Source organism: Halyomorpha halys, unplaced genomic scaffold (assembly GCF_000696795.3).
Source record: "Halyomorpha halys isolate HHAL.00 unplaced genomic scaffold, Hhal_1.1 Scaffold66.1, whole genome shotgun sequence".
In the NCBI taxonomy this organism is placed as follows: Eukaryota; Metazoa; Arthropoda; class Insecta; order Hemiptera; family Pentatomidae; genus Halyomorpha; species Halyomorpha halys.
Genome location: NW_027112997.1, coordinates 255,288 through 268,862, shown reverse-complemented (window position 1 = coordinate 268,862; position 13,575 = coordinate 255,288). Strand labels below are relative to the sequence as shown.

At 28.7% G+C, this 13,575-nt stretch overlaps 1 protein-coding gene across 3 annotated transcripts in view; it reads right to left on the bottom strand.

The window, feature by feature from the left end:
* The window catches only part of Sox102F (transcription factor Sox102F), a 774,977-nt gene that overhangs the window by 712,176 nt on the left and 49,226 nt on the right, over positions 1 to 13,575 (bottom strand). For all 3 annotated transcript variants that reach the window (XM_067050634.1, XM_067050632.1, XM_067050633.1), the window contains exon 2: positions 9,709 to 9,741. The gene's annotated coding sequence lies outside the window, so the exon portion shown is untranslated. The remainder of the gene's footprint in view (positions 1 to 9,708; positions 9,742 to 13,575) is intronic.

Here is a 13,575-nt window from a genome sequence, read left to right as displayed (position 1 = left end):
TAGATTAATGATTGGAGAAGTTTGTCGGGGGGTGTGGTCAGCAAAGAACAACATAAATAAACAAAACCATATTTATTTATTTTATGCCGACGTTTCGACCAGAGTTTCAGGTCTTCATCAGGGGTTGTGGCGTAGAAGGTAGGCTTGCAACTCATGAGTTGCCTCCGACCCCCCGACAAACTTCTCCAATAATTATTATTTTATTTTTTACTTTATTTTCATGTTAATAGTTCTTAATTAAATTATTAGTTGCATCACTTGAGATCAATTCATATTTACTTATCTAGTTCAAAAATCGTATAGCCTCCACAAGGCCCTAATAGTCTAAACTGTAATATTTACATTTTACTTATTGTCTATTATTTCTATGCGTTATTTTGCCACCGACCGATAGATGTTATCTGGTATGACCATATTAAATGTATTTTTTTAAATTAATAAAATAAAAATTTTTTTAAAAAATCCGAAGTCACGACACCAATAGTTTGTTGGAAATATCAATATTTTGAAAAAAAAAAAACTTGTCCTGCATTAAGTATATAATATAAATTAAATAAATAAAAAACAAAATTTTGGTCTCAAAAATTAATACGAAATCGGAAAATGTGCCTTTAAAATCTAAATGTGACTTAATTATTAAAAATCTTACATGAACTTGGAGTCAGTCTTATTCTATTGATTGCCGTAATATAACAAGTGCATTTATAAAAAAAAAAAAATAGTGAAACAACCAATTCTCTATTGAAAAAGTTATTATCTACTTACCGGAATAGCATACGAAATGTCAGTTTAACAATACAATTAAGCAGATTAAACAAAGATTTATTAATCAGTAAATTGCGAATAATTTGTATCTCATAACAAATTGTGCTGCAGCAACCTCTCTCCTTAGTGTTATACATTAATTATAGTCAGAAATGAAAATTCTGATAGTGATTTTAATTTTAGTTTTTTATAAACTTCTTCGACGAAAACATATTTTCACATAGGTAGATTCTTCCGAATATTGATCTTATTTATTATAGAAACATGTCAGCTTGCCCATAAGCCAAGTTGTGGGTCGGGTGGTTATTTTTTGATTGTAGCTCCAAGAGAATCTGGTATTGAACTTAGCAATTATTTCTAGGATCTGGGAACAGCAGCTTAGAAAATCATATCTTTAAATTCCTCGCCTAACTGAAGACAGCTTGGTAAGGGTATTGAATTTTTCTCTTCCAAAGTGTGTTTGAACACTGTTGGCTTACGAAACCCATTGGGGATGCCAGACAAATCTGATATTGTTTGTTTTTTTCCTTCCAGACTAGAGTTCAAAATGTTAAGGTCATTGGTCAATAATGTTAGAAAAATTAATTGAACTGAAAATTCTGGATCTTCAAATTTCTTCTCAAGTTCATTAGGGTCAGATAGGGCGTAATTATTAAGATATAGGGGCATTTCCTTGACAACTACAAACCACTTCACTATATTAACTAACTTATAAATCAGCATATAAGCAATAAGGGTATAAGTTTGTTTATATTAAATTTTAAAATCTCTTTTGAAAGAATAGCGTTTCGAAGTAATTTTTTTTTTTTCTGATAAGCTTTTACCTAAATTGGACAACCCTGTTATAGATGGAGAGTTCTTTTGATAAAAATAAATTTTATTTATAAAATAAAGCTTTCAATTTTTCCTATGTAGCTCTAGAGTAGGGTTCTCAAAAGTAATTTCTCGATGCCGCTGCGAGATTAATATTGACTGATACAGGTGGGAATCGAACTCAAAACCATCGAAACCAAGCGCTCTTCGACCACCTCCCCAACCCAATTATTATAAGGTTATAATAATATTTTATCATCATTACAACCATTCTACTGCTCATGCTGTGTGGTGGGTACAGATCTCTACTGATCCTGGGTTAGATTCACAATCTTCAGGTTTACTCGCTTCTTATTCCAAAATACACAGCCTTGAGAGAGTTTTCTTATTCATATCATACAAGTGAGTCCCTGTGGGCCATCTTTCCTCCTCGTAACACTGAATTTTTTGAAAAAATAGTGGAAAATCAAAAAATTTTTTTTTATTTTACAAATTCTATAGATTGTAGTTTTCGGTTACTTTGTGACAACCCTAGTAACTTTGGGACAGTCTATAAGAGCGATCTTAGATGAGGAAATTTGTTTTTGAATAAGCCCAATAAAAAAAAATCAACTTTTTTCTTTTGTCAGATGCACCACTATTTAAGCAAAAAAACAAAATGCAGATCCATATCTAGAGATACAATTTCTTTGCAAGAATTGGTCTAAACTATGAAAGATGTTTTTTACGGACGAAACTGCCAAACATTTTACACCGTATTTAGTACAAGAGCCGGGAAGAAAAAAAGGCAGTTATCTCACCCCAATTTTTAATTACTACAATAAAAACTATGTATAATTACTAGTCAAAATTGATAAGTCTGCTAAGTATAGGTAGGAGGATTAAATATTGATGGTTGTTTCAAAACCTTAAAAGAACTCTATATCTTAAAAACTACCAACAACACTAGAAAATCTAAGAGAACATTATTTAAAGAAGAGTAAATTTGCTAAAATATTAGCCCTAAAAGAGCTATTTACCTCCAATAGTTCTCGAGATATAGCTTTTTAAAAAGCAAAATTTCTTAAAAATCCACTGAAAGATTAGTAGTTAGTTAATTTATTTTGAGAAATCTATATCTCAGGAACTATGTGACGTACAGATGTCTTTTAGCACTCCAATTAAAGCTAGTTTAATGGACTATAAAGACTTTTATGACCTTTACCTTCGTAGGAATAGTAATTTTCATGATATTTGTTAAAATAAATTGATTTATAGTTGTTCGGACAATAAATTTGATTTATGAAAAACTTTATTTCAGAAACCATTGGACGTACTGATGTCTGCCAGCGCTCAAATTAAAGCTAGTTAAATTTACTACAAAAAGTTAATTGTGTTTATCTTTGTAGGAGTAGTAGTTTTTATGATATTTGACAAAATAAACTCACAAAATGTTAATTTCTAGTTGTTCGTATAAAATGTTGGATTTTTGAAAAAATATATCTCTAGATTCATAAGACGCACATATGTCTGCCAACACTCAAAATAAAGGAAATTTAACTTACTATAAAGTAGTTTATGACACTTATCTTCGTAGAGGTAGTAGTTTTTATGATATTCACGTATGAATATAAATTTGCCAAATGAAAATTTTTCCGAACAACTATAAATCAATTTATTTTAGCAAATTTCATGTTTACTCCTACAAAGATAAACATCATAAACTACTTTATAGCTCATTAAACTATCTTTAATATGTGTGCTAATAGAAATTTGTATGTCAAATGGTTTTTGAGATATAAATTTTTCAAAATAAATTCACTAACTACTGATCTTTTAGTACGCCCCATACAACATTTTGAAATGTTGCTTTTTAAAAATCTATATCTAGAAAACTATTTAACGTAAATAACTCTATTATGGCTCATATTATAGAAAATTTACTCTTCTTTAAATGACGTTCTCTTAGGTTTTCTTGTGTTGTTCCTACTTTTTATGATAAAGAGCTCCGAATGAAAAATTAGGTTTTTTTTTATCGCTTTGAAACAGCCGCCATTTTTTATTCCCCTACCTATACTTGCCAGACTCATCAATTTTGACTAGTAATTATACATAGTTTTCATTAAAGTAATCAAAAATTGGGATGAGATAACCGCCTTTTTTCTCCTCTTGGGCTCTTGTACTAATTTCTCTGATATATCTCATTTGACTTCTACACATTTTAGAGTGGTACTAATGGGTAGTTTCTCTACAGGCCTTTATCACTCCATTATAACTGAGATCAAATTTACTAAATATATTATAATGTAAATAGCAATAAATAAATTTAAAAAACCTCTACACATTAATATATCGGTGTCTCATATTCGAATGAGTACGTCAATATGGGAAGTTGATATTTACACTTCTAATTTTGTGGCCTTGATTTTTTTTTTTTTTTTTTTTTTCTGTCAACGGCTTTGAACATCCTTTCAACTGCGTTCACTTTCTCCTTAATCTCACTGTCGATGATGCCTTTCCGGCCCAAGTGGGCTTCCAGATATTTAAATGTTCTAACCTGTTTGATAGGCTTATCTTTAATTCTTACGACTCGAATCTCTCGCCGACACATCCTGTTGATTCTCATTAATTTTGTTTTTTATGACAGAAATAGTTCTCGGAATTGATTCTTTCAGTTTTTCTATGTGGTAAATCTTTACAATTTCACCAGGGCCGCTATACCATACCTAGGGGATTCTTGTTATCTCCGCTGTGACGACTTGAGCACCAAAGCTTGATCTATATTTTTTCTTACAGGAGCTCGACCAATGGCTGCAATTTCCTCACTGAAATGTGATACTATTTTCCTTATTGATCTCCTAATACCAGGAATTGATGTAAGTAGATTCAAGACTACCAATAAATTATAAATTAAAAGTGGAGACATGTATTTGATAAGAAATCTTTGTAGGTGGTAAACGTTTACCATAGAATGCACCTATTTGCCAATCAATTTAAACCTTTATCCTGAGTTAAGGATTCTAAAAATAATAAATATATTATTATATACCGCTACAACTCATGAAAAGTCAGAGGTTGGAGTACTTTGTACTTTACAATGAAGTAGTTACTAGACTAACGGTTGTACAAGGATGTGATTTGGTCAGAAATTAAGGGTACCGACTTCATGATGTTGAATGGACCCCAGGAGGCTCTCCGAACCCACAGCTCATAGTGAAATAGAAAATAATTATCAACTACAGTTTTACATATATTTATTTATGAATTTTTTTAAAGCCACTGACTCAGGATATAAAATGTGAAATTAAAACTTTTCTTCTCAAAAGAAAAACTAATTGTAATTTACCAACTTTAACTGATTTCCGGTGAGAGCAGAAGCTTTTTTATAAACACTTCTTTATGGCCTAAAGCAAAAGGTCACCTTTATACATACGAAATTCTCATGTTCCAAGAAAGATCTTTTTTCATTCAAATTTCCCTTTAAATTTAAACTAAACACCGATGAATAATTCTCACAGTAGAAGGTAACAAATTTTTCTTTGGCTAAAACCGAATATTTTTTATTCAAAGGAATAATAAATAACTGATAATGACATATGAAGAAAGAGGTTGTCGATAGGAATAGTTTACCATATAGAAATTATAGTCGTAATGTCCTCGACTTAAAAAAAAATAAATACAGATCTTGTTTCTCAAGTTGCAATTTATTTTATAATTTCTATAATATTTTAGGTTTCAAATTACAGATTCGCAATTCATAAATACTAAATTGAAGAGATAAATGGATAAATCTCTAATGTAAACTTTAATTTAGAGATTTTCGATTACAGAATATTTTAAATTGGAGTAGGCAGGTCCTAGTCTGTAGCACTAGCAAAGCATTGCTAAGGCGCTGTGCTACGAATTCTAAAGACTAAGGTTTGAATCCGGCTGTGGCAGATAATAATTTTTGTTTCACTGTAGCCGTAAATTATACCTCCTTGCACAACCGTTGGTCCAGTAACAGCACTTCATTAGAAACTACTGCACCTTGACCCTTCAAGGGTTGTAGCGGTATAGATATAATTTTTTTTTTTCAATATTTTAAATTCTTCTTTCAACCATACCATCATAATTAATTAAGAATATTAATGTATTAATTTCATACCAATGAGATTTTGGGACAAAAATGTGACGTCAGCAATAGTCTTATCAATAGTTGTTGGACTATCAACAGCCTTCAATAGTGCTACCAAACTATCGCCAACCTCAGTGCGGAAGCAGGCTACGTTTATTTGTTAACTCGAGTTTAAGAAGATAAATAATCGAATAAAATTCACGGACTAAGACACGATCAATATCAGGATATTTGGGTAGCTGATTCCCGAGGTAGTTACTGCTTCCGACTCCAGTAGTTCTCGTTAATAAAGTAGTTCTCGCAATAAATATCAATATTGTATATTTAAATTAATGCTATGTGGCAATAATATTCATTTTCAATAATACATTAGTGACGACAATTTTCTTGTCTCACTATAAATTCAAACGTAGTATATATATTTTCTTAATTTCACTAATAATGATAATTATGTTGGAGTTAGTATCTCAACGGCTTGGACTAACGCTGAAAATCTAGATTCGAATCCGGCTTTGGCAGATAATTATTTTCTGTTTCAATATAGCCTTGAGTCAGACCCATGGTTCGGGAGTTCTCCAGGATCATTGAGTGGGTACCCTTAATTGGGTAAAAATCTGGCGGTCGAGCATGATTAGGCCCAAATCACCTCCTTGTACAACCGTTGGTCTAGTAACAGTACTTCCTTACAAAGTACTACACCCAGATTACAGGTACAGATTTATATTTTTTTATGATAATTATATAGCCTAGCGAATCCGTGAATCATTTTTATTGATACACTGTCAATTCAATGACTTTACATGTCCATTTCAATAGCCTTTATTTTATTACATCAGTTATATTTTTTGAAATTACAACGCCATACCATTGTTTTACAATTTTTATTTTACACAAAATCTCCTTTGTTTTAATAAGTTGGAGCAAAAGTATATAGACAAGTACATATTTACCCCACTGGTGACTTTTTATTATGATGTCACTGATAAAATTAGAAATTTAATAAATAAAATTTTGAAGTAAAATATAAAATTTAAAGAACTTGTTAGGGTCATTTTCATAAAAATATTCTTAGTTCAATTTTTTTTGTATGATTTTGTTATACAATTTGAGGGCAAAAATATTTTCATTTTCAATCTGTTTTCTTTTTTCCACATTTATCCTTCTAGAAAATTTTATAATTTTAGATTTAGAACAATTTTTCTATGCTTCAGAAATCTGGAATTGAGTTTTACGCTCTGGGATAAGAAAAAATATCAGTAAACCTTCCATGTTTCTTCAACTCATGTTGTCCATTATCGTTTATGTTTAGGTGCCAAAGTAATTTTTCTTATAACGTTGAAGGAAATTCTTAATGTTTTAAATCACCTACTGTACTAAAAGATCAAACTCCGGTCATGGGATCATTTGTTTAGGAATCGTACAATTTTTCATCGATATTATCGAGAATATCGATATTCAACTATCAAACTATCCCCAACCATAGCACTATAAAATTAATTTTAATATTTCCCTAGTGTTTAGTGCTAAATAAAAGTTAGCAATGCTATATCCTATCCTAAATAGAAAATCCAAATTAAAATCAGAAACAGCGGTTCTTATCTTTAAAACAATTCTTAGGCCACTGCTGATGTATGATTGTAAAGTCTGGGGACCGTCATCCTTTACGAAAAGGAAAAAAATTTATTTTTTTACCACTATCTTCTCAAAAAAAAAATCATAAAAATTGCTGAGGATGCTCCTTGGTTTGTAATAAACAGTCAATTGCATCAAGAATTACAAATAGAGACAATAGAGGATTACACCAAAAAAAGGTTCATGCAGTTCCACTCCCTGTTACCTACAGTTACCGGAGCAGTGACCTACAACTTGGGAAACCCAACCACAACCCGAAAACTGAAGCCCAGGCTGCTGCAGGACATCCTGTTATAAATTCTATATTTATCAGTTCTGTTATTGTCACTCTAAAATTTTATTTTTCTTAATTCTTTTTTTCTCTTCATCTTTTTCTTAAATTCACTTTCATTTCTTTTTCCATTAGAAGTCAATTATTTATTTTGTTAAATCCAAAATGTCATTGTTTTTGTCATTAACTTTAGTTTTATCTTTTATTAAGAATTATTATTTTAATCTATGTATTGTATCTTATTTTTTTATTTTATAGTAAATAGTAAGGGGTGTCTTTGATATGAGACTATCCCCGCCCCCATTAACCATGTAAGGCCCACCAGGCCGATCTGCTATTAAATCAATAATTAATAAAATAGCGCTAAATGGGGAAAAAATTAAATTAATTTCAGTTAACTATACCTTTTCCTATAAACAGTCCGTTAAGGTTTGGTTACCAGAAGATGAATCACTTTGACCGAGAAAAGACAAAAAAAAAATACCAAATTAAAATTAAACGGAGCCAATCGTCTTCGAAGTCTGACAATGATTGATTAAGTTGGTTACGCAACCTTCACCCAAGCTAACACTGCCCGCTGATCGACATGAGCGGAAAAGTCAAATGCTCTCCTTCTTTTATTATTTATTATTTATAATTATAATTATAAATCCTACTAACGATCAATTTCATTTCTAGAAAACAAATCAGTTAAATTGCCCTCACCACATTTCTAATGGAAAACCACACCATGAATCGAAAATTAATATAAGGAATTCGTTTTTTATTGAAATAAATAACTTATGATATATTTAAAAACTTGAAATATTAGAAAAAAAGTATTCGAAAGGTAAAATAACGGGTTCAAAGTATGACAAGAAAATTGACTTATAATTCAGACGAGACGTGGACTTTTTTTTTTATATTGAAATATTTTTTACTTTACAATTTATCAATATTTTTATTTAAAAATTCAATTAATTTTAAAACATGAAAATTTTACAAGATTATTAATAAAATTATAATTAGTTATATACGAGGAAACATATTTGATATATTTTTAATAACCGTTAAAAATTAAGCAATACCCCCTACAACCCATGCACGGCCTAGGCTGAGTAGCCAGAATTTCGACTTAACGATATTTTAGTGTTCGAAAAATAATAAAGCACCAAAATACAAATAAATAAGTTCCCTATTAATATAAGTAACTGCATAATTGTAATTAAAAATAACTTAAAACTCTCAAACGCAAGTTACAATTATGCATGAGTGAATGCAATGGAATTAGAAAGTGTGGTCAAAACAATGTTCTAAACGCCTGATTAATAATAAATATAATGAACCAGCATACCCTGTTATATCACGGTACCCTCAAAGAAAGATTATAAAAATATTACCATCGATATAAGAATTTTCCAATTGTTTTAATAAATACTTTAATAGAAGTGTTAAATACAGATAAAAAAATTAAGTTACATGATTCATTTATTTTCATTTTTTTCTTTTGATTTTAAAGTGTGTATAATAATAATAATATGTTGATGTATAATCAGATGTTATCAAACTATCATTTACATATCCAATAAAGTCGTAACTTAAGAATACGTTTTACTGGTGCGCCATTAATTTCTTCCGAACGCCACTCAAACTAAATCGGTTCGTAACTTATAGAATGCTATAGTGCTATTAGTTACAACTCAGATAAATTATTTAGTATTCACTCACAATCATATTTCTAATTGAAGCACACTAAAATTATGTTGTTATTTCTTCTTTTTGTGCAAAAATGAAAAACTTAATATAAAAACCGATTTTTAGACTTACCAACATTAGAAGCTCAATTTATATTTTAAAACTATTACTTATCCCCCCTACTATTTGTAAACGATTATATTAGTTAAAACATAGTTTGAATTTTTACTTTTAAAAATAAAATTTTGAATAATCGAAAGTTAAATAAATTCCGGGGTATTTATTTTCAAAGCTTTGACTACTAAAATATATATTTTTGTTTATAATGAATAATTTGTAACTTATTTTTTCTCTTGATTACTACCTATTCACGAGAATACGTTGAAAATAAAAGGCAGAGAAAATATGTTTTAGTTTATTTATAATTTTATCGATTAAGTGTAAAAGACAGACTTACAGAGTTCTGATGGCAGAAGATATTCTCAATCACCTGAAACAGGAAAACAAATTAAATTATCCTTCATGTCAACTTATCTTAAGTATGAATGTATAAAATCATATATTTTGGTTTTAAACTAGATCATATTTTTTAAAAAAAATGTTGGTATATACTATAATACTAAAAAAAAAAAAAATTATATCTATGACTGAATATCTCATTATGCTAATGAAACTTTGTTGGCATTTATTAGTATTTTATTTACTTTTCACTGTCAAAGTGTATTTAGGAGATTGGTTCTATTTTAAAAAAATCCTTCCTCTCCAATATAATATAATATAAATCCATAAAGTGAGAAATTATAAATTACTTTTTTTTGCATACTTTATTTATTGATAGATTGCCACAAAGTTGTTGGGCATTAGGTAATAGTGATAACTGATCACATTCATACTAAAATAAGAATAAAATAAGTAAATAAATGAAAAAAGTACACAAAAATAGATAAAATATCTCTGTAAATACATACAAACAGAAGGATACAGAAAATGTACATAATCAAACTAAAAAAAATAAATGAAATAAAAAATAATGATTAGTCACATCTACACTCTTATATACAATATTTACATTACCGACCTGAGGATCCCTGAATCCCCCTCTACCCCCCCCCACCTGTGAGGGGTAGATCAGTGATCTTTGAGATCCCAGCGCATCTCTTTCACTGCGTCACTACGGTAATTAGCTAGTGGAGGCTGAGGCGCAAACACTCAACTTGAGTGGAGCATATGACCATTATATAAATTATTAAATAAACAAAATAATCATTCAAAGTTAAGAGAATTCTCAAGGGATAGAACAACGACTTAAGTAAGGTTTTTGAAAACTAAACTTCTATGCTCCGACCGTACCAAAACATAGGTGGGAGCAATGTTTATGATCTTAGCTTTGGTAGATTTAAACTTTGACAGGGTTCAGTGAAATTACGTATTTAAGAGTAAATTAACAAGTAAAGAACGTTATGATGTATACTTAAATACAAAAAAGGAAATATATGTATACATTCATATTCTTATAGTTCGTAGGCAAAAATTATTTAATTTTACAATATGGTTATCATGTCATAAACATTTACTTTTATTCGTACTAATTACATATTTTATATTTCATCTAATTTACACCAATATTGAAAGGATCAGTGTAAACGTTTCCGGCTCAATTTACATAGGTTTTTTCTTTCTTTTTTTAAATATAAATGAAAATAAATATTAATGTAATTAAAATTTTTTCGTAATTTTTCATAAGAATTATTCATTTTTTTAGCATTTCCTTTTTTTTAATTTTATGTTTTCTCCATAGTATAAGTTCTATATAGCAAGAATTTAAGGAATAGAATTTATTTTAATTTGAATAAAACTAGTTAGATTTAAAACTTTATTTATTTATTTATTTTTTAACATAATTGATGTTAAGTGGTATATACAGGTTTAACAAGGTAATTTAGATAAATTTCGAGTGGTGGTACACCTCGTGTACAGCAAAACAAGTCTTCTTGACTCATGTCCGATTCTCAACCATAAGAGCAAAAACTCAGTTTTTTTTTTTTTTTTTAACGACTTTTCTTCATTAAAATAGCCATATCTCCTAAGCTATTGGTCTTACGAATTTTAAACAACTTTTGGAAAGCTCATTAAATTATGTTTAAGAATACCTTTTACGCAATATATTAACTAATTTCTAATATTTTTTTATATATATAATTTTTTCGGTCTTTCCATATTACCAAATAGGTAGGAATATATGCGATGTCATATTATTTGTCATGTATTTCTCATGGTATATTATGTGACCTTAAAAAATAAAATAATAATTCTACTGTTCTATGGGTTGTTGATATATCAAGGTTTGATCTAAAACTATTGAGGTGTGATGTGAGGTATGGGTATTCTTGAAAAATTTGGCAAATTTTCATATTGCTACTGCAATAATTATATACATTGGTTAGTATTTTGAGTATGGCACACTCAAAATATCATATTATACTAATATTTTGTAATTCAGAATGGCTTGACAGGCCGGAACGTGAAATTATTAATATATTTCTGGTGTAAGATAAAGGACCCATTTTAACTTCCCACTTTAAATGTCTTCACATTAAACCAAATTATAAACAAAAAAAAGGTTTCATATTATTGTCTTTAAGAAAAATGATCTTTGAAAATAGTAATATATTATTGTTTCAAATTGTATTCAATAATTCAAATAACAAGGTAGGCATAGCTATGATCATGTGTGTACTGGTAGACACTATATCAATATAGACACTGATAATGTAGCTGTAATGTCACACCTGAGAGAAACAGCTAAGCACACGTTCTCATAATAACGATCAATAGTATCTATAATATTCCCATTAATGGATTATTATTAAGTTAATTTTGATTTGGAATATTATGTTTGTGGAAATGAATTATTAATGTACCATTTCTTTAAATTCGTTCATTAAAAAATCTTAAGCATATTTTTTCAAAAATATCAGAAAATTTTCTTGAATTTCTTATTAAAGATAATAGAGATAAGAATATAAAGAAATAAGAGAGAGAAAAAAATATTCGTTAGTTCTATTCTTGGCTAGAGTGGTTTTGGTACACTGACCATAACAGATGTTAAAACTCTTCTGTATTTTCACTGCATCTTAATTAGTATCTATAACTTAAAAAAATAATTAGGGATTTAAAGACGAAAGTTATCGAATTTATGAATCTTGAAAAAAAAACTTTTGGCGTATTAACAAAATATAAAGCGATGTAAGAAATAAGGATAAAGATCCTAATAAAACAGCATTAGTGCATCATATATCCAAAAATAAACATAGTTTTGATTTTGAAAATACAATGTTTTTACATAAAGAAACTAATACCTTCAAAATAAAAACGCTAGAAGCTATTCATATATCAAAAAATATTGATAATACTGTTAATTTCAAACCAGAAAGAAGAAATTTGAGCCACCATCATGCTGAAATTTTAAGCAAAATTAATGTTTTGTGATCAAAATGTTTATATATATAACCTAAATAATATATAGTTAAATTTGGTATGTTTTTAATAATAACATTAATAAATAAATAAAATGAAATTGAAAATATTGGAGAATGTGAGGTAGTGTATGTGAGGTAGGTTAAACAGTGTGTTGTTGATAAAGTAACAGATTGTAATAAACAGTGTAAACTGAATCTGCTTAGAATATGTAAAATAGTAGATAAATATATACGTAATTTAACACATTATCATAAAAGTTAATGAATGGGTGCATTATGTTTTCCTAACTAAATTATGTCCTATTGTTTATTGACTAAGATATATTGTTGATCAATGAGAATGGCGGGGATGGCCGAAACGTAGAATTTATAAGAAAATAAACACGTTGAGACTATATTTTATCCATATAATTGAATTGATGAAAATGAAGTCTTTATTAATTGATTATTATGTATTTAGCAATTAACTTATAAAATAAAATAGTTTTTCATTTTGTTCTCTTCTTGAACTTTGAACCCTATTTAATACGTTTTCACTAAAAGATACTCTTTTCTTTACTTTAATACTTCTTCTTTATTGCACCAATTCTTTATTGATCAGTTTTTATTTTTAATCTCTTTTATTTCATTTTATAATAAGCATTATAAACCATAAAAATGTATGGTTATTAATTAAAAGAAATCGAGAATTTCACGAGCTGAAGTCAACCCATAAAACGATATATATTTTTTTTTTCACATCAAGAGCAACATTTACAACACTTTCCAAAGTAAAAAATAGCTTTTAATATAGCAGAAAATAATTCATTTAGCAAATTAGGTTTCTTCAAATGATAATTTCACAA